Below are 24,665 nucleotides of genomic sequence, written 5' to 3'. Positions count from 1 at the left end.
TCCGGCGTGTAATCTGGCAATTTAAGATATCGAAATGGACGATTTTCCTATTATTAACAACAACGTTGAAAATGATAGTAACCATTCTGAGGTGCAACAGTTGTAAAACACCACAGAAAACATGACCTCCATTTCCCAAAGTAATGTACAGTTTCCTGACAGTACGATTTCACCCAATTTACCATCTGCTCAGACTATCGATTGCGGTATGGTGCGCGACGCTGATATTGCTAACACACAGGTGCCAGAACACAATTTTTTACCGAATGAGGTCTATAAAATTCCCAATTCTTGTACAGTCAATCAGAATGCCAATACTATGTCAGAAGACACAGTAATGCAAAGTACTCAGTCTGTTTTTGAAAACCCGTTAGGATCCATTATCAGTAATTATGTGGATAATGCAACAAACGAGACGTCCATGGATGTAGATGACGTCTCCACACGACAAATCGCAATGCAGGTGACGCCCGGCACATCAAATGAAAAGAATACGGAAGCGACGCTTCAAATTCTCATGAAATGATGGTAAAACATAACTACACAGTTGATGAACAGCTAGCCATCATATGAGAAATACGAGAAAAACAAGATGCCTTCATTGCTCAGCTCAATGAACGATTTAATAAAAATGATGAACAGTTCGCCAGCATGCTTTGCTGGCAACTGCATGACGACGCTACACAGTTCAATGAACAATTTTCCCGCGTATGTGACGAACCTAAATCGTACATAGAAACGACTGATAACCGTTTTAAACACGCAGGTACTGATATTAGGACCTCTGTAAATAATTCCATAGATTCCGTTACAGACGTTGCCACGTCGCAAACCTCAAATCCTATTAAAAAATCCATCAATAGCACAGAGCAAAATTTTACTAAGGAATTATGTGTGACCCTTACTAAGCAATATGAAAAAATGGTGAGGACGGACAGACAAAGTATGATGTCTGCAACAGGTAAGTGCCACGCCGTGTTGATACTAGCAGTGACGTGGTCAACAATACCGTCGGGCGGCCCAACGGCACGCCACAGCTTACTTCAAAGCGAAGTAGCGGTACGCCGACCAAAACAAAATTCTGCTCCGCATGTATCAAACCCACTGAGGTCAAAGGTACTTCTTTTAACTCACAAAGCCAGTCTGATTTAACAGCAGTGGACAGATCCTATGAAATTAGTCTCCATGTCATCAGCAGCAAATCAGTCCACAGTAAAACAACCAGGGTTCAATATCACCAGCATCAAACTCTCAAGCATATATATTGAAAACATCGCTCTCCAAAACTAATCACATCAACATTCATCTCAAAAATATTACGCCAAGCCAACAACAGAACTGGATCAAATGTTTTGCGCTATGTAAATACAACATAGCAGATTCTGCCATCGCATAAATTACGTTTTATAGGATTTTGCTTTCCCGGACTGTGATGCTATACACGACTTTGTCACTGACACACTGAAGTTGTCCATTTTGTACGTCTTCTGTAGCTACGCAACACCTAATTGATATGTACTGAATTTACATCTCCATCTTATTGCAATAATGTGAAATTACTGAAATGCCAGTAAGGTTAATTTTATCGTGAAGAATACAGCTGCGATAATGAACTAAATTATACGCACACTTATTTCAGCAGCAAGAATTTCAAAAGAAAATTTTACGGCAATTATTGTACGAAATTTACGTATCCAGCTACTTTATTTACACTAATGATATGCATAAATTTTGACGACATAAATTATTTCTTCAGTTCGACATCTTGAATTTTAAAGGCATCACAGTACTAATATATATATATATATATATATATATATATATATATATATATATATATATATATATACGCTTTTCAGATTTTTATAAATTTGTTTCCTACTTTTTGGGAAATATGATATTTGGCATTTGTCTTGCAGAAGTCGTTCTTTGCATTTCACGTGCTTACACAGATTGTATTGATACCTTGTCTTATGGTTCCTTGATTATTCAGCATTTTATTATGTGGCGGCGTGCTCAGTAAGGAGAATCTTGAAGGTTGGTTCTCTTGCTGTGACATTAGATCTTGCAAATTTTTCTTTTTTCGTAAGCAATCGCATGAAGACAACAACTGAAAGAGACACCTTTTACTTTGACATGTATCCAGCAGATCACATCCCTTGTGTGGTGTGACTTCTCTTTTCTATATGGCCTCTATATATCTTATGTTCATTTATTTCTCATGCCATTATGTCTTTACTAATACCAAGTAATGTGCTATATTTTTACGATGCTGTGCTGAAATTTACCTTATTGTCTGATGAATTATTTAGGTTAGTCACTCTTTGTATTTTATAATGTTTCCATGTTTCATTTATGCCCAGTCTCGTGCTCTATTTGCTATACGTTTTCTATACCTCATGACGTCAAAAGTTTACTTACTTTCACCTACGTAGATTTAAGAAATCAATGTACCATGTAACTCATGTCCATTGGATGTACTCATCCATTTTGTATATTTTGTAGAACCAATGTACAGAAGCCTCATTGTATTCACGTGAGACATTATGCTCATAAGTAGAAGTATATGAAAATGTGAAAAGTGCCACATGTAAAGATGTGCAGGAAAGCCTGACATAAGCAATTTATGTGTAATACCAAAACCCATTGACACTTCTCACACTGTTTCCTGGCAGTCTTGTATAACCATTTTTCTGTCAGTGTACTAGTTAACCAGGCAGATTGCCTATAAAGATTTAGAATTAGAAACAATTTTCCTCTGCATTTTGTATTAGGTATAAGAGTATTGTTAGAATATTTAATGAGTGTTCATGTCCTGAGCTGCACCAATTATTTTTTTTTCAATAATTGTGGAATGTTGATGTGTAATGTGTGGTCATGCCCTGTGCTGTACTCCAGTAATGAGGATTATATGGGTATATTGATGTATCTTCTATATTTATATTGTATGATGTATTTTATGTATGTTGCGTCCTTTCTAGGAAAATATGTCTTACCTTGTGTACATGATGAAAGGGTACAGTACCGCCCGACATTGAAAATAGGTACAAAATACTTCATTATTTTTGTCAGAACAACACATTTTTTTTTGTAAAATAACTCAATTTCAATTAATACAGCGAAGCTGGATACCAGTGTGGGAAAGAATGACAATTTATTTATTTAATTGTTCACATGTACACTCACACAAAATATATCCCTACATCCAGTTTGGTGAGATCTGTGAAATGATGAATGTATGGTCATCTGCTAACGCAGATAGTGAATGTGAATATATGATCATCTTTGAGACGATCCTTTGGTGGGACCAAAGAGATGAAATTTACCTGAGCTTTGAGCGCCTGAAATGTGGCTGACCAATACGGTAGCATGGTCTTCCCCCACCTCGACAGAGGTACGAGATGACCTGAAGAACGGCCATGTTTCAGCACTCTGCCGCTGGGTCTTGTGCTGTTAAGACCTGTCTTAGTTGTGCTCCATAAAGACAAAAGAGTGGGGACATGATATGCATGTGGAATATTTAAGAGTAGTTTGAAATAATAATTTCTCTACTTCAGGAACTTTTGTGGGGAGAATTAAATGTCAGGCAGGTAATATGAATGGGATCGTAGGAATCTTCGGAAGTGACCAGCGGTCACAATGAAACCATGTGTAACAATAAGTTGAAATACTTCCGTGTGCTTAAGCTAAGCTGAATTACTAGCGTGTGTACTATTAGTTGAAATATTTAAGAAATAGTGTGTACAGGACTTGAAATTAGAGGCGAGTACTTCCACGTGGTGAGTACTGTGTGAGTCTCAATCTGTGTATGAGACAAAGGATAAAGAGAAGTACTCGTCCATGGTAGCAGTTGAGGACTCGTGTGTGTGATGAATATGTTCTTAATATTACTTTGCGAGATATGTTTCCATGTGACGCTTGATTCAAACTATAACACTCTGAGAGAGAAACAAGGTGAGTCAGCCGTCTATCCAGCAACGACACTTGCACAGGAAGACGTGCATATATCTCCAGAGTTCATAATAGGGAAGTAGAATTACGAAGTGGGGCAGTGTCGTTTGAAACTGGGATAAATATTAATTGAAGTGGGAAAGCTGAAAGTGATAATGTTGTGACTATTTATTGTATTGTATTCCATGTTGTAGTGTGGTGTATGTCATGTAATTTGGGTATGTGTGGTTTGCATGGGAGAGTAGCAAGGTAGTTTCAAAAGATTAGTGGGTTATGCTTGTTCCTTCTGTACCGCTCGGTCTGGAGGAAAGTTTCGTGATGATGATTGTGAGAGTCGAAGTGTGAGATATAATAAAAGATCCACCATCTTATCCAGAAAGTGCACTGTAGCGTTAAATAATTACGAGACCATAAGGTAGAGAATCACCAATGCAAAGCCATGCCCACTGGGCGGAATTTCTCATGTGTTATTGTTGTATGTTATAGAATTTGTGTGTTTAGGTTATAGAATTTATCTGAATAAATAAGATAGTGAAAAGAAAAAGATTGGTGGACTTTTCCTTCGAATTGTATGTTGTCATGATGTCCAGAATTTATAATGTGTGCGCCATTCATATTCAGTGCGGTGGCCACGTGTTGATAAAAGCCGTTAAATAAAAGAAAAAAAAAGAAAATATGGTATTGCCAGTGCGTAGTGAAGAGTCAGAGTTCTGTAAATTACTGATAGTCAGATATGCGTTTCCGTTGCGTATTATTCATACAGAAGGTTGATAAGTGACTTAATTGTGAGTACGAGAGTTCATGTTACTCGATAAATAAGAATGAATCCACTCGCTTGGCAGACCACTCAGGTTTGCAGGCCTGCCTGCTTGATGCCACAGTATGAGCAAGGCACGTGGGTGCCTCTCAATGATTGGAAGTGTTTGCGGAAGATTGTCACAGAAGCTTAATGATCCAGCCACTTCATCATGGTCATAGTTTCAGCCATGACTCTTCCTTTTCCTTGCCAAATCCTATACCATTATCTTAACGATTAGGATTGCATACTGATTTTGGTTTACATGATTTATTTGTCAGCAACCTTATTTACGAGACAGTATATTCATAATATAACCAGATTATTATTCATACTAGTGCACCTGAACACTCTCAATTCTTTCAAGTTTAATGGTGTTATACAGTTAGACATTTTTGTACTCTCATTGCATGTTACTTGAGGGTGGTTCTATACTACTCAAGATTTCTATTTATCAGTAATGAGATAAATTTGCTACACATTTGTTGTAGAAGGTACTTTCAAATATTTGCCAAATTTGTTAAGTCCCGCTGGAGGGTTGTGAAAGGAGCCTACTGGAGCGCACTTGTATGTGGCACCTGAATATGATAATAATATTAATGTAAGCCAAAATGAAATTATGATTTTATGAATGATGTATGTCTCTGATAGGCTTTATAATGCGGATCGCTCACTGTGCTCGACCGCAGAGCCAAAGGTACTACTTCTGCTCTGAGTGTTGGAACAAGAGAGTTCTTGGCGCTGTCTATGAGCGGAAGACGATTGAGTAGGCAGTTTGTGTGGTGTGCTCAGTGAACCCACCAGGTGCTGGTGGCTTCACTTTCATTTCTTCTTAGGAAGTTAACGATAGGGGCACCATAACTCGTCACCAGCGACGTTATTGCACAGAAATGTTCGATGAGCTACCTGATGACGCTCAAGCAAAACTGCAATAACAGTCACTCCGTTGATTTTTGTTGTTTCGAATTAGAGCATGTAGTACTCCTACACCAGACTCCTGAAACTTGTCTGTTGAATGATAGTTAAATGGTAATCCATCACTTATATCAGTAGTCGAGACTTCCTTGATGTGGAAAATCATTCTTGCCAGAAAGATCTTTGTTGAAACAAAAATATCTTTTTCTGACGTATTTTTCCCAAAAGCACTCGCTCCACACTCATTTCAAATCTTTCGAGCTGCCGCCTCTGCATTCACCCCTCTGTTATACCAAAAGTAAATACTGTGTTGCAGATGTTACACCTTTTTCCACTTGCGACCCAATTTTGCAACGCTTAATCGTAGGTTATGAATTTTAAGTATGCAAAATCTAATGCTTAACTGCAAGATGATAACTAGTGCTTCAAATTTGAAAATGACAGTTCAGACATACACTGACAGCGTCGCGCCGCGTTCACCTTGACGGCGCCTAATTTCATGCGGCGGGTGGCGTCTGGCCGGTGACCGGTAGCCGCTGCAGTGCGAGGAAGCGCTCGAGCGTAAGCTGTTCTGGTCGCGACGCAGCCACGAGCTGACCTGCGGAATCGTGTCTGGATGTATTTGTTATTACTGCTGGGTTGAATGTGAAGCGAATTATCTTCGATGTTCAATTAGACTCATGACTCTAGACGAGAGACGAAATGTTGAAAAAAAAAAGTACGGATGGACGCGAGCACGTGACTATAGGTATAGACTGCAAGACGATTACCACTAGGCCACGGGCTCACTCTACACCAAGGAAATACACTCCTGGAAATTGAAATAAGAACACCGTGAATTCATTGTCCCAGGAAGGGGAAACTTTATTGACACATTCCTGGGGTCAGATACATCACATGATCACACTGACAGAACCACAGGCACATAGACACAGGCAACACAGCATGCACAATGTCGGCACTAGTACAGTGTATATCCACCTTTCGCAGCAATGCAGGCTGCTATTCTCCCATGGAGACGATCGTAGAGATGCTGGATGTAGTCCTGTGGACCGGCTTGCCATGCCATTTCCACTTGGCGCCTCAGTTGGACCAGCGTTCGCGCTGGACGTGCAGACCGCGTGAGACGACGCTTCATCCAGTCCCAAACATGCTCAATGGGGGACAGATCCGGAGATCTTGCTGGCCAGGGTAGTTGACTTACACCTTCTAGAGCACGTTGGGTGGCACGGGATACATGCGGACGTGCATTGTCCTGTTGGAACAGCAAGTTCCCTTGCCGGTCTAGGAATGGTAGAACGATGGGTTGATGACGGTTTGGATGTACCGTGCACTATTCAGTGTCCCCTCGACGATCACCAGTGGTGTACGGCCAGTGTAGGAGATCGCTCCCCACACCATGATGCCGGGTGTTGGGCCTGTGTGCCTCGGTCGTATGCAGTCCTGATTGTGGCGCTCACCAGCACGGCGCCAAACACGCATACGACCATCATTGGCACCAAGGCAGAAGCGACGCTCATCGCTGAAGACGACACGTCTCCATTCGTCCCTCCATTCACGCCTGTCGCGACACCACTGGAGGCGGGCTGCACGATGTTGGGGCGTGAGCGGAAGACGGCCTAACGGTGTGCGGGACCGTAGCCCAGCTTCATGGAGACGGTTGCGAATGGTCCTCGCCGATACCCCAGGAGCAACAGTGTCCCTAATTTGCTGGGAAGTGGCGGTGCGGTCCCCTACGGCATTGCGTAGGATCCTACGGTCTTGGCGTGCATCCGTGCGTCGCTGCGGTCCGGTCCCAGGTCGACGGGCACGTGCACCTTCCGCCGACCACTGGCGACAACATCGATGTACTGTGGAGACCTCACGCCCCACGTGTTGAGCAATTCGGCGGTACGTCCACCCGGCCTCCCGCATGCCCACTATACGCCCTCGCTCAAAGTCCGTCAACTGCAGATACGGTTCACGTCCACGCTGTCGCGGCATGCTACCAGTGTTAAAGACTGCGATGGAGCTCCGTATGCCACGGCAAACTGGCTGACACTGACGGCGGCGGTGCACAAATGCTGCGCAGCTAGCGCCATTCGACGGCCAACACCGCGGTTCCTGGTGTGTCCGCTGTGCCGTGCGTGTGATCATTGCTTGTACAGCCCTCTCGCAGTGTCCGGAGCAAGTATGGTGGGTCTGACACACCGGTGTCAATGTGTTCTTTTTTCCATTTCCAGGAGTGTAGACAACACCTCCTCCTGACACTTCCGCATCTTACAGTGTTGGCAGATTTTGCAGATGGCCGGACTTAGTGTTGTCAGGGACGGTCGATTTTATTGGCCACCGTAAGTGAACAACTTGGACTTTGTGGCGGCCGGCCGGCGGTCAGTTTTATATGTCATCGGCGTTACCGGTAAATACCTGACGCGACACAAACTTCATGCCCTCATCCTGGCGGATAGCCCTAACTGTCTGAGGTGTAATGTACACGTCATTGACGAAACATCGTTTCCCCTGCGGCGCGGCGGTGTGTGATTAGTTCCTTCTCCAGTAGATATTTGGTTTCATCTCCAAGTGCCATCGCATATGGTCGTCCGCAGTGTGCTCCTGTGTCTGGACGAGACGAATTTCCCACCATCGAAGGTACATGCTGTCGCCTGAATAAAGGGTATAGCCGTCCTGTATCTTTTCAGATATGGAGCCACGAAAGTAATTGATTTGTATACGCTTTTTGTCAACACTACACCAGGTAATGAGACGACACGTTAAATACCAGTTCACCTTTGCTAACTATCTAGGGAGCATTTTCTCCAGCGAGCCCCCCCAGTTGGAACCTTCCAGGTGGGTGAATTTGACAGGTGAAGCTATATTTTCATGATCATCAAAGGTTCGGCGTTCGCTTTCTTAGGGCATGTCTCCAGCCGGTTGTTCAAAACGAGCGAACGCCGATTCGTTTTCGCACCCCAAGAGCAACTTTAATTTATTTTCCAGCTTTCTATATTAAATAAAGGAGATGTCTCTTATCATTTTTACATTTTGTAACGACCCAAACGAAATTGTTTCGTAGTTATCTCTATTCTGTAATTTCTACCGAATTGATAATCGTTAATTTTATAGTAATCTCTGTTTCATGTAAGAACTATGATTATTATGTTCATATACATAATTTGTTTTGTTATTAGCATTTCTAAGTGAGGTATTGCGTTTTGTAATGCTGAAGAACGTTTTTCTAACACTGAACTGGCAAAAAGAAAAAGAAAAAAATAGAGAAATGGCAGTGCGCACACGCTTCCGAGACTGGGTGGTCAGCGAAAAAAGTGGTTAGGCAACAGCTCGCGAATAAGCGGACAATCCGGTTTCGAGTCCCGGTCTAGCATAAATTTTCATTGTTTTCTTTCCATTATACTGCTGATGGTAGTCCGTATTCGCAACTGCGTATATATTTTACGTACTTCATAATGGCTTTAGTTGCCTCAGTGTCGGTTCCTTCGGCCATGTATCCATGTACTAAGGAACATTGCACTGTAATTCGGAATGACACACACACTGAAACACTGTACAATAACAACAGCCACAAAGATATTTATCACACTGTCAACAGAGAGATAACACACCAGCTCCCACACGTCGCAAACATCACACATAAATGTCACAATACAGGAAAAAAATGCAGGAGGGCTGTCATTTTCGCTGTCTGCACATATGTCCAGCTCTCATGTGCTCAACTGCTGAGGCACTTGCATTGAGCAAAGAGGATTTTATATGTCTATCTATTATAAACGTCTATCACAAGACAATTCGGTTGTCGAGGAACAGGACGAAAGGTCCTCGGTATACGTTTTTCTCTATCGATAATACAACGAGATGCCTATTTGATCCGTTATATTGAATAGATGTAGCCGAATACCTATGGCATTGACGTTGGATATAGTAGAAACTCAACGCCATACGGTATAGCGTGTGCAGCCATCCTGCATAAACAGTTTGCTTCTGTAATTCTGTAAAATGTCCAAGGAGGGGCGTAATGTTAGCTTACAGATGACGTCTTGCATGTTTAAAAAGGCAGCTAGCGTTATAATTTACGATAAGACAGTCGTGGTTGACCTCCAGCTGTAGAGTAAAAATATGTTATAAATTAATACGTCAAATCACCATCACAGGAGGCAACAAAGTTATCAGCAGGCACATATTTGTCTCTGTGCTGCTACGTTCAATTAACTAACTATGCATTGTACTAGTAAAATTCAGTTACAAAACACGCTGTAAAATCTGCATTTTACTAATGAGGTTCAGTAACAGATTATAAGGAATACCTTATGAAGAAAGTCTACTGTAGCAAAACATGACCTATTCCTAATATGAACGTGTTCAAATCATTAATTAGCAGGACGTTACACTGTTTTTACCTCTAAACAGTATTTCTCCACTGCAGTTTTGTCTCATTCGTAAAGCGAGCAAGGTGGCGCAGTGGTTAGACACTGGACTCGCATTCGGGAGGACGACGGTTCAATCCCGCGCCCCGCCATCCTGATTTAGGTTTTCCGTGATTTCCCTAAATCGCTCCAGGCAAATGCCGGGATGGTTCCTTTGAAAGGGCACGGCCGACTTCCTTCCCTAATCCGATGAGACCGATGACATCGCTGTCTGGTCTCCTTCCCCAAACAACCCAACCCAAACTCATCGGTAAGTAGATTTACCGCACTACCACAAAGGTACTGAAATTGGGTTAGATGGTATTCCTATGGAACCAAAGTTCTGCAGTCATCGGTCCCTGGGCTTATACACTGCTTACTCTAACAAACTAACTTACGCCCGAGGGAGGACTCGAAACGTCGCTGGAGTCATGGACTGTGCGGCTGATCCCGACGGAGGTGGATCTTGCTGAAATAACGTCTGTTGGTGGATCGACACGCATGTCTGATCAAGTTCCCATAGTAATTTGTTTGCAGCAACATAGACCAGTCCGCAGCTCGTGGTCGTGCGGTAGCGTTCTCGCTTCCCGCGCCCGGGTTCCCGGGTTCGATTCCCGGCGGGGTCAGGGATTTTCTCTGCCTCGTGATGACTGGGTGTTGTGTGATGTCCTTAAGTTAGTTAGGTTTAAGTAGTTCTAAGTTCTAGGGGACTGATGACCATAGATGTTAAGTCCCATAGTGCTCAGAGCCATTTGAACCATTTTTTGAACGTAGACCACGTTCGGGACTTGTCATAGACATACGTTCGTGCCCTGTTGAAATATCTAAGATATTGCTTGGGGGCTTTTCATACCTGCAGGGTCCATAGGTGCTTAACGTACTACTCACCGTGTAGAGAGTGGGTTGCATTGTTGTGTTTTTCCCTCAATAAGCACATTATGTTGACAGCACATCGAAGGCTTTTCCATTCATTCCGTTTACATAGTCATCATATTGTCGAGATCATCTACACTTGATGTAAGGATTTTTTGTTCATAATGGATAACCTTGCGTTGTTTGATTTGCGAGTAAATGACACCTTTGCATGACTGTTTCTATCACACGCAGGTGCGAAGTGTAAATACACATACTGCACTTCTTCATTTTAGTATATTCTATGGTGCACGATTTTCGAACGGCAGATATTCATAGCACCTGTTTTCAAAACCTTCCCACGCTTGGAATGTAAACGTAATGAACATGGACGCAAATGGTTCAAATGGTTCTGAGCGCTATGGGACTTAACATAGGAGGTCATCAGTCCCCTAGAACTTACAACTACTTAAACCTAACTAACCTAAGGACATCACACACATCCATGCCCGAGGCAGGATTCTAACCTGCGACCGTAGCAGTCGCACGGTTCCGGACTGAAGCGCGTAGAACCGCTCGACCACCGCGGCCGGCGAACATGGACGCATAATTTGGGTATATTCAAGAAACTTGCTGTTACTGCTGGCACCGGGATGGTACTTCAAATTGTGCTTTGCGAGCGCTGAGTCGAAGGTGTTCATGAACAAGGAACGCGCTCCATAGTTCTAGACAAATATTGCGTGTCTTAGTTTAGGGCACAGAGGGAACGTCTTGTCAAACGCATTACGTCGCGTTTGACGGAAACTGCTCTAGAATTGTGGGGACGTGTTTGATCGTATTTGAGGGGAGTCGAATATTTTTCTGCCAAGGACGCTTGAAAGCAGCCGTAAACCGACAGAGCAGCTGCTGTGGGTTGTTTAACAACCTTCTGCACTTTGTCTTTCCGTGTAGGGGTAAACCATCCAGCCAATCAAGATTATTATTAATTATGTTCTAGGTTTAATAAGCATGTCAAAGTAGAACCCATAAGCAATGTCATTCCGGCAGTGCCACTTTTCCCACGTACGTAATTCACTATTCCATCATCACAAAGTCAGTCAGTTCACAATCACCGACACTAGGCAGAAAATTATTCGTGTGTTTCTTAGGTCACACTACTGAGACAAGCAAAGCAGATTTCAGCAAGGCAGAGTTCAGTCGAATATTTAATGCAACTGCAGACAGAAGGCAGTGTTAGACGTGTTTTCTGGTAGCAATAGTTTCGATCTCGTACTTAGAGTGGATTTCCTGTAACGAATACCCTAATCCTCATCCTCTCACCATAGAGCACAAACTCAGCATGGAGAGAAAATTTCCTTAGAGCACGGCACAGTCTTTCCACAGGCACACTCGATATTTGAAACTGTGAATTTTTTTCCCTGCACAAATTAAGTACGAAACCGCAGTGCTCCTCCGATCAACCAAAGTGACAGGCGACCCCGCAATGTGCAACCCTCTTCTGAACTGTAAATCGCCCTTACATTACTTTTTATTACCTTTGGGTTCTTGCTCTTGTCTTATGTAGGTAACTGAGACGTGTGTTTTTATGTTTTTCCTGATTAATTTTAGTTATGTCACTTCCTGTGTAACTTTAACGTGCCCATATTACCTGCTAATTGTCTTACCACCAGGTACCGTGATAACGCTCGAGGGACAAGAATTACTTAAGCGCTGTTAATGAAATGAAGTGTTTATTTCAAGTAAACAAAAATAAAAGAAAACAGCAACACAGAGCACTGTCTTCTTTCAAGCAAGTTATAGCCATTCAGGGCCTATGCGTAAATAAAAGACTGGTGGATACAGTTTTAAGTGCTTTCAGCCGATCAAATGCAATCTGCAATTCAGAAACGACGAATTATACAAATAGATCATGAATCTTTTTAATATATCTAATAATGTGTGGCAGAACGGAATGTTAGAAGAGAAACTGAAGGAGGTTTCACAACTAAAAGTGACTGGATAATTTCATGTATTACATTCCGATTTCCAGAAAATTCAAGAAGTTAAAACAACGATTAATAGTGAACATACTTCATCAGGCACTGATTTTACATTTTGCTGTCACTTATTTCTGTCATTAACGTGCCGGTCGCTGTGGCCGAGCGGTTCTAGACGTTTCAGTCCGGAACGGCGCAGCTGCTGCGGTCGCAGGTTCGAATCCTGCTTCGGGCATGGATGTGTGTGATGTCCTTAGGTCAGTTAGGTTTAAGTAGTTCTAAGTCTAGGGGACTGATGACCTCAGATGTTAAGTGCCATAATCCTTAGAGCCATTTGGACCATTTTTTGTCATTAATGTTCAGAAAAATTTAGCCTGGTGGCGTACAGAGTCCTATTAATACGTAACAGATTTAGACGGGAAGTTAGTAGACTCGTTCAGAGACGGAAAAGAGAATCCAAAAGATAGATATGGAATCATAAATGCACTGGCTTAGAGATTCATGGAAAACTGAAATGAGGATGACAGTGCGATTGCGAGTACTGCCTTTTCCTGCTGCGTCGATTTTTTGTTTCACGGCACGTCAGTACGTGATGCACCAGAGAGCCATAATTTATTACAGAAATGTCTCACAACGTATGGCAATAACTTCAAGGACTCAGAATAACACTAATCTCTGCAAGGGATCTGGATACTTCTAATTATCTCGAGGAAAATTTCTGTGTGGTAGTTTGAACGTTGTCGCTTACATGAGTGTGCAACTGGAAGGTCGTTCTGCATTCAGTCACCACACGATACATTCCTTATTTTTTTTTTCGTAAAAAGTTCAGCTACTAGTTAAGCACAAAAGAAACATGAAATAATACAGCGTAGTACCACACAACATGCATGATTTTGAAATACATTTTCCTAATATTGCAACTACCACATTTTTTGCTGAAGCCAAACGAAACGCATGTTCAGCGCATCACTTGTGACTCTATGGCTATGACATACTAAAATAAAATGTATAAATAAAACCAAAAAATTAAAAAAGTGGAGAGAGGATAAAGGAAAGGGAACAGGCTATTGGTGTCAGTTTCATCGGGAGTTTACGCGGAATCAGCGGCGATGAGTACATATCTGTGTCAGACCAGGACTCAAACCCGGGATCCCCCGCTTACTTGGCAATTGCGTTAACCACCGCGCCACCTTTCTTTTTAATGCTCTACTACTTTTTGCCGCCCCTGGTCAGGAAAGGGAAACTACAAAAAAATCTACTTGCCACTGCCACTCGTGTCCTAAAGAAAAAAAAATGCTCCTCTTCAGATGTTGGCGCGTATATACGCCTATTCCAAAACAACTAACATATTATTACAAGAGTGTAGGAAAAGAAGAAAATAGGGCGGAAGAATATAGAGAGTAGCGATGAAAATGAAAGTAGTTGTGTGCGGGCTTTTTGTTTTTTTAGTTTATTTTAATGCACTTTTTGTTCTTTGCGTTTATTGTATGTATATTTTTATTTTCTTTTATTTATTTTATATTTTTTAATTTTTAAATTTTTTTGAATTAAATTCGTCTATGTGCCAGAATTCCAGGTGTCGCTAGCGCCTTTCGATTGGCCGAACATCCAAACGTGTCTTCTCTAAATTTTAATGAACATTCCGTTTGTAGTGCATTCAGAACATCATGTCGACAAAAGAGCATCAGCATCTCATGACTTGGAGGTTCCAGCTGGAAGGCGAGTCATGAAAGGCGCTCCGTAGAAAATTGGAAAAGAACTGCTTGTATCTGGGGTTGCGAACAAGTACACAGTGTTGATCGTTAAAGTACGTTCAATAACGTTGTTCTGATATCACGTCGGTGCCAAAAAGGTAGCGTACCCAATTCCCAGCTTTAGTTTTTGTTGCGGAATAATAAATCACATTCGGGAATAAAAGCGTCAGGAAAGTGATCTGAGAAGGTGCCTGTCGGGTAAGGAAAGCCAAGATACACTGCGCGAGCCTCCAAACGTCTGACGACGGATCACGTGAGAAGCGATGAGCATCCGTGTCCTCTACACCACAGTAAACACAGACGGGGGGGGGGGGGGGGGGGGGTCAGCGAGGTGGTTGCGGTGCAAACGAAACTGGTTGACATGCTTGCATTGACAGTGATATACCAGGTGGATTGGACGCTGGTGTCGAGATAATCAGTATGCACCGCTTTCCACACACGACGCCATATGATCTGGGAAAACTTGTGTTCAATGGGGTTGGGTGTACGACGCATTTGTAATGTGTCGTGTACAGTCTTTGTCTGGAGTATAGCCGCGAGGGATTAGCCGAGCGGTCTAAGGCGCTGCAGTCACGGACTGTGCGCCTAGTCCCGGCGGAGGTTCGAGTCCTCCCTCGGGCATGGGTGTGTGTGTTTGTCCTTAGGTTAAGTAGTGTGTAAGCCTAGGGACTGATGACCTTGGCAGTTAAATCCCATAAGATTTGACACACATTTTTTTCTGGAGTATACGAGGAAGGGGTAAGGAGTGCAGGATGTAACTTAATTCAAGAAGGATGTGCCGAAAGTGATAAAAGGGGGGGGGGGGGGAGGATGGAAAGTCTGATGACATGACTGGGGCTGACATGAACACTGGCGCGTAATCATGCAAAAGCAATCCGATTAGGCTCGTCGGGCAGTGACGTCAGACTTTCAGTTGGAAGCTAACGAAAAGCGCCGTAATTCTGTTTGGCATATGGAATAAGCCCACTCTACCGCTCTCCGGTGGGAGGGCAAGGGAGGAATATTGGACTTTAAATATGCCGGTACAGACAAAGGATCCCATCGCCATCAACATACGACGTGCGAGGGTAATCGGGACCGGAAACACTTCTGCCACATGGGGGATGCGTGAGGCGTCGTAAACATTCACGTATTGCGCACGCTGTTCAATGTCGAAGAATCTATGCCGGTGGTCTACAAGGCGAGCCCTGATCGTTTGGAGGAGAAGTCTACTATTGGTTGCCGCTGAACGACGGAGGTCGTTCATAAAATCAATGTCCAAACAGTGGACGCTGGTGGCCACACTTACAGAAGCGACATATCTCTCAGGTAGACCCACACCAACGAGCAGAACCTTCGATTTGGAAATGTTAATAGGACTGCCCGTTGCCTCACCATACTCGCCACCCAAGTCGGAGTGGTGCAAACATCGTCTTCATTGCGAAGGTAGGGGACTAGATCGTCAGCATAGGCACACGTACACTGGTGTCGTTGCGCTCTTGGAAGTAGGAGCCACATATTATTAATAAGTTACATTGAATGGAACTTTAAGATTTTCAGATGTATTAGCAGCTATCAATGTTGTTCTTAATCACGCTTTAGTTATGTAGCTATTATTTCAAAACTCGTGTATATTCACAGTCTCTGCGCTGTACTGCTGTGATTTGCATGCTGTTAATACACAGTATGAAAGTGGCTGAGGCTGCTTCCTGTTCCATAGAGAAACACGCGTGTGGAACACGGTTAAAAAGTGTCGAGAAATCGGTTGTTCTTAATGTTTGTCATAAATTTACAGAGGTAATTGGCTTTGAAGTTTTCCGAAGCACTATCTTAGATGATCAAAGCAGAAGTGCACAGACGATTATAGCAGTTTGAGGTACCGTAGTAAATTGAGAATTTAACGCAATAAATGGTTCGATGGTTCAAGTCGCGCCGGAGTCTGTTTTTCTTCTCTCGTTCAATTTGAATTACCTACCGCTCGTAATTGTACAGTTAATCATCATTAATTTTGTTGAGTGAGGCACGTCTTCTTAATTACATATTGCATGCGAAATTCCTGTTTTCATTCTAATATAGATTCTCGGTTACCGATATTTTATAAAAGACTGTTAATAAAAGTTGCTTAAATTAAGAAAACATGACAGATACATTTTTAAGACGATAATGAAAAACTAAATAATCTTTGTTTGGACCATGTCCATGTTTTTATAACACAAATGTAGATATGTGTCGTAGAAACATGAGAAACAAATCATTTCCGCAGCTTCGAGCACACCATACAAATGTTGCATTTTTACATTTGCCACTACACCGTGACAACATGAACCGAAGTGATCTGGAACCAAGTTAAGGGATTTGGCCAGAGAGGTAACAAGACTGTTAAGCTGTCAGACATACTGGAACTAACGCACGCAGCTTTTTTTCATGTCACTGCCGAACGTTGGCGGGATATAGAACGGCACGTAGTACAAGAAGAGGATTAGATGTGGCGCCTACGTTTATCAACGTAGCAGATAAAAGTTCCAGTACTGAAATGTATTTCTCGGACTCGGATAAGGAAGGAGCTAAGAGATTACCAGATGACTGACTGTAATGCCTTCAGTGGCTTCAGTATTCAACAGTACGGTGAAAGCCCTGCAGTATGCTTTCGCATCATACATAGCTCGCTCAAAAAATTAGCCTGTGTTTGTGTCAGGAATTTTTATCAGTCTTGTTTGTCATTAGAATACTACGTCAGGGGAGAACAAGAGTATTTTATGCTTTCCGTCTGGCCGCCTTAGAAGTGCGCGATGGTGCTAAAGTTTTGTTGAATATTGTTTCAATCTCTTTAAAAACTAAGCGACATCACTTTTTAAGTCTGAACTGCAACTGCTCATATCATTGCAGGTTAGTTGAACCGCTGGTTGGTCATTGCTTTCCAAGTTTAATGTGCCGGTAAAGCTGTTGTCCCATACATTATCGCTCAGTCTATGTGCGTGTAATACAGCATAAAACGTATCTTTACGATAGTACTTGGCTTCGGCTCCCCGTGAAACGAAATCCAATGAGATTCAAGTAAAAGCGGACGAATGGCGTAATGTTTACATCAGATTTATTCTTATGACGAACGGAGTGTAGCACAATCTATCTGCAGGCCCTGTCCATTTCCTGAATGCTCGCTACTGTAAGATTCCCGCAGGAGATCAGACGTAAGTGGGTATCTAAACTGGAGAAGATGGATTCGTTGCCCATTGAGATGGATCAATCATATGAATACGTGGTGTCTGTTCTTTCGGACATGTCTGAATGCACTGAAGTAGATGGATTCGTCACCGATCGAGTCGAATCATTTATATGAATGCGTTATGCCTCGTCTTTCGGTTAGACAGTACGCATTCTGCCTAGACTAAAGGAGGTTTCAACTTGTTTTAAACTGAATATCTTTACCCAAGCCGGTGAAATTATCATTTGCCGAGAATAAACTATCAGACCACAGGTATACGGGCATCACTGCGCATTCACCATTAGATATCACGAGATGTGGGGGATTTCGTGCTGCCAGAAGAGAAACATTGAACAGCGGGGCAGTCGGGGGACCTCAATGACTTCGAGAGTGTACCATTCTTTGGATGTTATTTTAGTAACAAATCTGGCATCGACATTTCACCGTTTCCAAAGAAGCCCAAGTCGACTGTAGGTGATGACACAGTGATGCGTAGACGTGAAGGGATAACCATAGCTAAACCAAGACAAGGCACATCTCATGTACTGACGAACGGACACCGACGAGCATACCTGTGCGTGGCTGCAGAAAAACAAATGAATTTAACGGAAGGCATCATTCATGATTTCTGAAGTGCTATCAGCAGTCCAGGTAGCACTGTGACAGTTCGTAGCGAATTAAAACGAATGGTATGCAATGATGGAGCATGTCCTCAGAAGTCACAAACTTTTGTAATCAACGCTATGCGACACTTGAGAGGATGGTTAGGGTGTGGCCCCTTATCGCTCTCAGGGGGAAGTATTTAGTGATCAGCCGAGGGTAGAGGAACAGTTCTGTGGCGATGATTGTTTTGACATGATAATGCACTATGTCATGAAGGAGCATCTGTGAGGAAGTGGTTCATGGACAACAGCGTTCCAGAAATAGACTGTGCTGTCCAGTGTCCCGAAATGGACCCAACGGAATCACCTTTGAGATGAGTTACAACGTCGACTTCGCTTCATACCCTAGCGTCGAACAACATTCTCTGTTTTCAGGTCTAGAGGAAGAGTAGACTGAAATGAAATGTAAAATGATCGTGTGGCACTGATGGCAGGGAGTCCCACATGGGGATGCTTGGCCGTCGATTTGTAAGGCTTTTTAGTTGTCGTTGGATTGGGAGACTTATGTGTCAATGATGATGAAATGATGATGAAGACAACTTCCAGCTTCGCAGCGGAGAAAGTCTTCGACACGGCAGGAAGTCGATACCTTTCCTCCGCAGACATCTTGACATCGTACTGGAAGTGTCGCCCGCCGAGTTTGTCATTATAAATGCAAAGAGTGGTCCCCCTATATTCATGTTCATAAATAAGATTCAGTATCCAACGCCTGGTCTATCTAACGAGTGCATTAGTGTGTCGTACTGTTTACATTGCATCCAGTAGCCATTGCTTTAAATAAAAATGTCTGATACTTACAAGGTCAATATCTCTGGAAGCAGTCAGAGGACATTATCCATAAACTAGATCAGGAGGGTACAGTGTCACATCTCAAGAAAGAACTCGAAACCCTACAAGGTCAATATCTCTGGAAGCAGGCAGAGGGCATTATCAATAAACTAGATCAGGAGGGTACAGTGTCACATCTCAAGAAAGAACTCGAAACTCTGCATGAACTTGAAAAGAACCTATGGCTCAAGTCACACAGTTTACTAAATATTGGATAACTATGCAATTCTTGTGGCAGTTCCTGATGATAGGAACGAACCACAATATAAAGTCTCTGTAAGGGAGCTTGTAAAGAAAAAGTAGCTACTGTACAGCAGGTGTAAAATAAACAGTAGGACTAGAGTTTAGCTGACAGTAGGTAAATACGTGAAGCCTTCAGCAACTAGCAGAATACTGTGTATCTTATCGAAAGACCTCTCAACAAATGTCAATGAAATTCTGTTCATATGTAGAGCCTGTCGGTGAAACCGAAATTTCAGCCCAGATAGTAATCGACGACACAGAAAGTTTAAATGAATGTAGCAAAAAAAAGCAGGATTGATGAACAACGCTTTCAAATGTACCCCTACAAAGGATGATACAAAAGTACGGCTACAGCTTAACCATCAGATCTTTGCTAAGATGTATGATATAGATCTTATTACAGCAGTACTGAGAAATGCTGAAATCATTTAAATTGGCCAAGACTCCAAGGCCAGACGTAGTTTTCATTAGTTCAAGAACATATCCCCTCAGTTAAACATAATAATATTCCACAGCAGATGAATAAAAGTCGTCTCAGAAAAAAGCATAGGTCATATCCGTTTGCTGTATGAAGGTTAGCAGGATTAATTCACTGAACTGATATCCATTTCCTATCGAATCTTAGCTCTTACTCTGGGCTTAAACGTAATGAGGTATCGCGTGCAGATGACCTCATCGATGCCAACCAGCACGGATTCCAAAACATCGGCCATACAAAACGCACTTCGCACTTTTCTCACATGTCACCCTGGAAACCACGAATAAAAGCAGACATGTTCATTGAGTTTTTCTTGAATACCAAAAAACATTTGACTCAGTACCATACCAACTCGCATACCCCATAACAGGGAGGAGTGTTATACCAAGAGTGTACCTAGAAACACCTGATTTCTTCTCGTCGGTATTGAGTTTAGATTCAAATGAAGGAATGCACGGTACAGACCGCATAAACAGTATCCGCCATTTTCTACAGTTGTTCTTGTTTTTAGTCATGAGCTTCTGATATGGGCAAAATTTGTAAGTATTTAGCATTCTAATTATCTAAGTGCTTTATAATATGTTAATGCTATTTGGAATATATTACTAATTCTTCAGTTACATAATTTTATAAAGAGTAAGAAAACTATGCAGGGTGTTTCAAGAATACTTTTACAAACTTTCGTGATACGTTCCTTACAACAAAACAAGGGAAAAAACTCATATAAACACATGTCTCAAACTCCTTAATTTGCGAGTTACTACTGAAAGTTGACTTTCAACGGCTTTCCAGGAACTACACAAGAGCCTCACTTCTCTGTGCATCCTTTTGACTCATTATACCCCAAACGGCGTTGTGTTGCTAAGAAGACTTGTTTAATTCACCATTCGTTTGCCACCATCGTATCCATTGTGTACATATACTATAGGTAGTGTGTTAACTAAAGTACTCCGTTCGACATGGCATTATATTCATTTCGTGATCAGGCAAACATGACGTTTCTGTACGGCCGTACAAATGGTATCTGAGACGAGGCAACACGGCTGTATCAGACGGCGCTTCCAGAAGGAAGACAGCCTAGTCAGCTAACCTGAGGTGTTGTTTATTATCGCGGTGCTGCGATTGGATCCGAGCACCACAGATTTTGGAGCACCACCGATTACAGATGGGGGAAGACAGCATGTTTCTCGTTCACTTTACCAAGAAGAGCATGTTCAATGGGCTGTCAAGGAAGAGTCATGTATCAGCGCAGTGTGGTGATTAGATTAGATTAGTTTTTCGTTCCATAGATCCGTACTGAGAAGATCCTCGTGGATATGGAACATGTCACTTTACTAATAGTATGAGTATATACAATACATCATTTTTTTAAACTGAAATAAAAATACTAATAGTATGAGTATATACAATACATGATTTGTTTCTATTCAAAAATTCGTCAATAGAGTAGAAGGAGTTGGCCTCTAGTAAGTCATTGAGGCTTCTTTTAAACTGATCTTTGTTTGTAACTAAATTTTTTATGTTTGCTGGAAAATTAATAAAGGTGAGTGTTCCTGAGTAGTGGACCCCTTTTTGAACTAAAGTAAGTACTTTTAAGTCATTGTGCAGATCATTTTTGTTCCTGGTATTGTATGTATGAACTGAGCTGTTTGTTGGAAAAAGACATATATTATTTAGGACAAATTTCATTAAGGAGTAAATATACTGAGAGGCAGTAGTTAGTATATCCAGTTCTTTGAAGAGGTTTCTACAGGACGTCTGTGAATTTACTTCACAAATAATACGTATTACACGCTTTTGGACTCTGAAAACTTTTGTTTTACTTGAAGAGTTACCTCAAAATATTATACCATATGACATTATGGAATGAAAGCAGGCAAAGTAGGCAAGCTTTTTCATTTTTATGTCACCTGTGTCTGTTAACACTCAAATTGCAAAAACAGATTTGTTAAGGCGTTTCTGCAGTTCTGTGGTGTGCTCCTCCCAACTGAATTTATTATCAAGTTGTAAGCACAGGAATTTAAGGTTGTCAATCTCTTCTATCTGCTCTTCTTCATACTTTATGCATATGCTGGGTGAAAACCTCTTACAGGCTATGAATCGCATGTAGTGAGTCTTTTCGAACTTCAGTGTCAGTGAGTTGGCTTTAAACCATTTATTAATATCCATGAAAATATCATTAGCAGATCTTTCTATAACTGCACTTGACATACTATATATTGCAAATACTTGTGTCATCTGCAAACAAAACGAACTCAGTTTCTGGCAGTGTATCTGATGAGAGATCATTAATGTACACAAGAAAAAGCAATGGCCCTAATGTGGATCCTTGTGGGACACCACATGTAATTTCTTCCCATTCTGATGATGACTGATGACTTAATTCACTAGTCCCTTGCACTGACACCCTTTCTTTCCTGTTAGCAAGGTATGACTTGAACCATTTTGCAGCACTGCCCGTGACACCATAGAATTCTAATTTATTTAAAAGGATGTTGTGATTCGCACAATCAAATGCCTTTGAAAAATCACAGAAAATACCTGCTGCTTGTAACTTGTTATTTAATGCATTATGTACATTTTCACTCTAAGTGTAAAAGCCTTCTCGATATCAGAAGCCTTCAGAAATCCAAACTGTGTTCTTGATAATATGTTATTTGTTGTCAGATGGTTGAGAAGCTGCCTGTACATTACTTTTTCTAAAATTTTTGGGAATGGTGGCAAAAGTGAAATCGGTCTGTAGTTTGATGGTATCTCTTTATCCCCTTTCTTGAATAGAGGCTTAACATCTGCATATTTTAGCCAGTCAGGAAATGTCCCAGTTATAATTGATTGCTTACACAAGTAACTTAGAATTGTACTAAACTCACAAGAACATGCCTTAATTAACTTTGTAGATATTTCATCGTAACAACTAGAATGCTTTGTTTTTAAAGACTTTATTATGGAAATTATTTCGTTTGGTGAAGTGAGTGACATATTCATGCACCTGAAGCTATTTGTAAAGGCTAGTTTCAGATATTCTAGGGCATTATTAACTGATCCTGACAATTCCATTCTATCAGTAATGGATATAAAGAACTTGTTAAATAGATTTGCCACACTATGCCCACCGGCTACTAAAGTGTCATCTACCCTTAATGCTATTTGCTCCTGTTCCTTTCTGGTTCTACCAGTCTCCTCTTTCACTTTATCCCATATTGTTTTTATTTTGTTCCCTGACATTACTATCTTCTTCTTGTAGTGCAATTGTTTAGATGTCTGAATTACTTTTTTTTAATATTGTACAGTATTCCTTGTATTTAGCTAAATCATCAGCACTGGAGCTATTCTTGCTCGACGGATACATTTTCCTTTTTGTCTTACAGGAAATCTTTATTCTTGTGTAATCCATGGTTTTATTATAGACGTCTGTTTAATTAGAGTAACATTTAGAGGAAAACAGTTTTCAAAGATGGTACTGACATTGTTCATGAATGTGTTATATTTTTCATTAATGTCATGAGCACTCTAAACATCTTTCCAGTTCATATCTTTGAGCAGTTTTCTAAAACACTCAATTTTTGGTTGATTGACTACTCTCCTGTACACAGATTTAGCAGTCTTGATAATCTGCTTAGAATTTACATCTAAAACAAGGAGCTGCATGTCATGATGCGATAGTCCATTTATTACAGGTTTTATGATATGATTTTGTTCCTTTGCTTTGTCTATAAAAATGTTATCAATGACTGTCCTTGAGGATTTAGTGATCCTAGTTAGAAAGTTTACAGTGTGAGTTAGATTGAAAGACAACATTACTAACTGCAGTAAATATTTACTGGAAGATTGCATTAGAAAATCTCTATTAATGTCACCAGCAATCAAAATTTCTTTGATTCATTCTGTTAAATAACCCAAAAGAGTTTGTAGATGATTTATGAATAGATTATAATTTCCTACAGGTGCTCAGTAGATAGTTACTATTATATAGGGTCTGTTATGGAATTCTACGCCTGTTGCACATGCTTCTAGATGCTGCTCTAAACACAATTTATAATGTCAATGTTCTTGAATTTATGGCAGCTTTTAATAAATGTAGCAACTCCTCCTCCAACCATATCTGCTCTGCAGAAGTACGAAGCTAGCTTAAATGGTTCAAGTGGCTCTAAGTACTATGGGACAACATCTGAGGTCATCAGTCCCCTAGACTTAGAACTACTAAAACCTAACTAACATAAGGACATCACACACAGCCATACCCGAGACAGGATTCGAACCTGCGACTGCAGCAGCAACGTGGTTCCGGACTGAAGCTCCTACAACCGCTCACCCACAGCGGCCGGCAGCTAGCTTAAACCCTGAAATGTCTAACATATCTATACCAATGGTCACTTGATGTTCAGAGAGGCAGATTATGTCAATTTGGTTAGATGAATTCATTTCATCAATACAAATGCGTATGAAACTTCCTGGCAGATTAAAACTGTATGCTGGACCGATACTAGAACTCGGGACCTTTGCCTTTCACGGGCAAGTGCTCTACCAACCGAGCTACCCAATCACGACTCACGTCCCGTCCTCACAGCTTTACTTCTGCCAGTACCTCGTCTCTTACCTTCCAAACTTTACAGAAGCTCTCCTGCGAAACAT

The sequence above is a fragment of the Schistocerca serialis genome, chromosome 9, assembly GCF_023864345.2.
Source record: "Schistocerca serialis cubense isolate TAMUIC-IGC-003099 chromosome 9, iqSchSeri2.2, whole genome shotgun sequence".
NCBI classification, from domain to species: Eukaryota; Metazoa; Arthropoda; class Insecta; order Orthoptera; family Acrididae; genus Schistocerca; species Schistocerca serialis.
This window is presented reverse-complemented; position numbering follows the sequence as displayed.